Source organism: Pinus tabuliformis, chromosome 1_2 (genome assembly GCF_031772625.1).
Source record: "Pinus tabuliformis cultivar Carrire ecotype Pingquan chromosome 1_2, CPIR1, whole genome shotgun sequence".
Lineage (NCBI taxonomy): Eukaryota > Viridiplantae > Streptophyta > Pinopsida > Pinales > Pinaceae > Pinus > Pinus tabuliformis.
In genome coordinates this window covers 276,137,843-276,141,939 of record NC_142298.1, presented here as the reverse complement: position 1 = coordinate 276,141,939, position 4,097 = coordinate 276,137,843, and the positions used below count along the sequence as shown (strand labels likewise).

General features: G+C 38.8%; 1 pseudogene; it reads right to left on the bottom strand.

The window, feature by feature from the left end:
• Positions 1-1,792: 1,792 nt before the first annotated feature.
• Positions 1,793-2,527, bottom strand: LOC149205411 (small ribosomal subunit protein eS12 pseudogene; annotated as a pseudogene).
• Between the last annotated feature and the right edge of the window lie 1,570 nt (positions 2,528-4,097).

Sequence of the window (4,097 nt, the reverse complement as noted above, 5' to 3'; positions counted from 1 at the left end):
TTTTAATGTGATCCCCTTCTCATCAGTTTTGGATTTAGAGGATGCATGGTAAAATTCTCATAGAATTTCCATTCAATCTGTAGAGGGCTACCAGGATAAAGATGCCGGAGAGCTTCATCGTATGTCTCTGAAAGAAGACTCGGTTTATGTGTACCATTGAACAAGTTTCATTCCAGGAAAGAGGGTGTTGTCATCTCCCTTTTTGTGGGCCGATTCTTAGTAGTTAAGAGGCCGAGTTATCTAGCTATGAAGGATGAGTTAGCTCTCATTGCCAGCTGAACAAAGCAACCTCCAAAATCTGTGCGTACCAACCTTCATAAGGGTTCGAACTGGAGTTTTGAGGGGTGATAAGACAACCCAGCTTGTGGTGGGTTTTGAAGCTGCCGAAAGGGAGGAGGTATTTCTGGTTATCAGGCCATATGGAACAACTGTGCACATGGAATTAATTTCTGAATATATGTTCACTGTTGTAGAGTTGATGTTCTTCACCAAATCATCTAATATACCCAGATATGTTGCAGGAGTATTACCAGTCCTCTGGGTTCTATGCTTCTCATATGGAGTCAAATTAAATTAAGTACACCCATAGCACATTGTTCTCAAACTGTTTGATTAAATGTTTCACTGGAAAAGATGCATTAACTAAAAAAAAATCAGTACTTCTTGGAGCCATTTCACAAGAAGGAATCTCACAGTCACGGATGGAAGAGGACTAGTTCTCTTATTCTTTTTGGCCGAGTTCTGTTCAGGATATTCTTTTCAATTGAACAGTGGAGTTCGAGTTGTGTAGAAAGGGACTGGTTCATTATTGAGATGCCTGCAGCTGAGTTTGTAAACTATAAGGAATAAGTTTTCTCCCTGTCCATGAGCAACATCATCAACTCCTGATAAAACGAGTTCTGGACAGCATACCCTAAAATGGGACCTATTTTATTTTGGGCTGAGCATATGAGTTTGTTTCCTCTTGCTGTGCGCACAAGGCAAAACCGTGAAATCCTTTCTCAATAAATATTCATTGGAGTGAGTTAAAGTACAGGGCAAAATCGCACAGATGAACTATCCTGAGTTGTATCAGACTACTCCCCAGAAGAGTGTTATTTCCATGAAACAGCCTAAAATATCCCATGTTTCCAACGCTGGTGCCGATTACCAAACATTGTGAAGATATAGCGCAGTGGATTAGCGCGTTCGACTTCGGATCAACAGGTCGTTTGTTCGACTCCCACTGTGGTCGATTTGTTGTGCGGCTCTCACGTTATAAATTGCTGAGAATTGAAGGTTGTGGATTACGAAATGACGATCGTTGGGATGTAGGTCGTGGGTTTGATCCCCACATATGGTCGATTTTTTAAAAAAAAAATCAAAGAAGGAAACTGTAAATGTACACACACATCATACTCTATATGCTAAATTCTGGCAAACCCGATGAAGGGGTTGCTTCACTTTGAAAGCAGTATGATGTGACGTACGTTGTATTTTAAAAACTTTGCCACGCCACTCAATCATTCACCATATCCATCCAATTAATTCCGATTAATGCTCGACCCTCCATTTGTACTATGATAACGAAGCCTAAATTGATGGGCCATATAAACCAGAGAAAGAAATAACTGACGCTGAAGGTTCGCCTTATCTGGGTGATCACGGATTTGTCATCTAAGTTATAGGAAGTCACTTTTTACTATGGCTAAATTACCTGATTCATGTTTGTGGTTGGATTCGTAAAAGATATCCATAGTGGAAAAGAATAAATTTACTAACATTTCGAATTAAATTTTAAAAAGAGAGTAGATTTTATTTTTTATTTTTTTTTTTTTTTTTCCAGGGGAGTTGCAATAAGAGATAAGACTCAAACTGTTGACATGAACTCATGTCCAGAGACAATCTGCCGTATAACAAAGGAATGTAATAATACTAAAATTGTAAAGTCCACCTTAAGGTCTATAAAAGAACCCATAATAAGAGATGACTGAAACACAGTACACATTGGCAAGCAACAAAACATAATTGGACCTCAGCTTAATGTGTCTTCACGTATTCTTGAATAACATTCAAACCCTCAGTTTCTTCACCATAGTCCTTAACAACAAGGCAAGAGCACCCAACAACCTTGCGGGCTTTTCCCTCCGAGTCAATCTTGCAAAGTCCTGCCCATTCACCCAATTTCTTTGCACTGGGCACAGAAATCAAGTTCACATTGTGCTCAGCACACAGAGATTGCACTAATTTTGTGTAATCAGGTTGGTTGCAATCCTCTGCAAGGACGCACAACTGAGCTGCATGTTTCTCAATGGCTTTAGCACCTTCGTGAAGACCTCGAGCAAGACCATCATGGGCCAATGATTTCTTTAATACAAGCTGCAAGGCAGTCAATATGTCCATAGGCTCACCAATTGCCGCAGTTGGCTTCTCTTCAATAATATCAGCATCTCCCCCGTCCACCATGGCTTCGCCAGCAAAATCGAAAAGGGAACCACAAACGCGTACTCGCTAAATAATGAAGGAGCAACTGGAGAGTCAAGAAGCCGAGCACATAAAAGCTGGGTATTGCAGGCTATGCCTGCGTCAGTAAGGACTAAGGAGGGTATTAATGTACATTGAGATTCCATTGTGAGGGATACGATGGAATTCTGGGAATTAATTTTACAGTCGTTTTTTGCCAGAGATTCATATTATATTTAACAAGTTCTCTCATTGTCAAAATTCTTTGTGATACATAAGTTTTGGAAAATTGAATACTATCATGTCTGTGCAGGTTATTGCCTCTCGACGCAAAGATTTTGAGATCAGTCAGTAAATCACAAGCTTCCCAAATTCGCATGACATGACGAAAGAAAAAAAAATGTCCAAAAAAAAAACTGAGAGCTCAGGTGGCAGCAACCAATTTTGGTCAGGTACTTTAAATTGTTCATTTCCAGATGTCCGGTAGTTTTCATTTATAGATACTGAGTTCAGAAGGATTTTTGCAGGTTAGAACCTCCCTCTCTCCTACATAATTTGGTGATGAAGAATCTGGACTTTAAAAATGAAACAACAAAATTTTTAAAATGAAATCGAGATTTAAAAATGAAATTTCATACTTCTAATAACCCTAGATAGATTTAGTTTCAGTTTCACTCGTAATCAAACTTAGTAATTCTCTTCCCAAATTTATAATTTTTTTTTTTGCTATCATATAATAACTGTTCTTTCTTAGGCCCAGTGTGTGAACCTAGGCTCTGATACCAAGTGTAAGGACCACATCCAGACTATATACATATATATTTTTTATTTTTTTTTAAATCACAACAAAATGCAACTAGAAGAGAAACACATTAGGAATTCATTTCAAGAAACCTATCATAACATTTACATACATTTAACTAAGACCAAAATAGTATTGCAACACATATGTACCGTTCACCAGAAGACGAGACTCCGTTTGCTTTGTTGTTGCTAGTATTCCCTTGTTGTCGGTCACCTCTGTGAATGAAAGGTGATGTTCTTGATTCGAATGCGATTATATCCACATCCAGACTATATACATATATATTTTTTTTTTCTAAATCACAGCAAAATGCAACTAGAAGAGAAACACATTAGGAATTCATTTCAAGAAACCTATCATAACATTTACATACATTTAACTAAGACCAAAATAGTATTGCAACACATATGTACTGTTCACTAGAAGACGAGACTCTGTTTTCTTTGTTGTTGCTAGTATTCCCTTGTTGTCGGTCACCTCTGTGAATGAAAGGCGATGTTCTTGATCCGAATGCGATGACCCACCGGTTAACCTCCCAGCCTACTCCTTGGGTACTCTTCTTCCCCACGGACCCCCGAGCTGCAATGGGGTTGTACAATGGAGGAAAGAACTAGTTGGTAGAGGAGAGCACACCTTGGCTCAAGAGTCCCCTCTCTAAAATCCTCTACCTCACCAAACTCACTATAGCTTCGTAATCACTGCTCTGACATCATCTCATCCATCCAACAATAGGGTTCCCAAAAAGTCCCCTCTCCCATGGCTTGCCCCTTCTTTTATAAGAGTCCTCATAGATGACACTTGGCATGTCATGCATAATTATATATATATTTTTTAATTTAATGGCTTGATT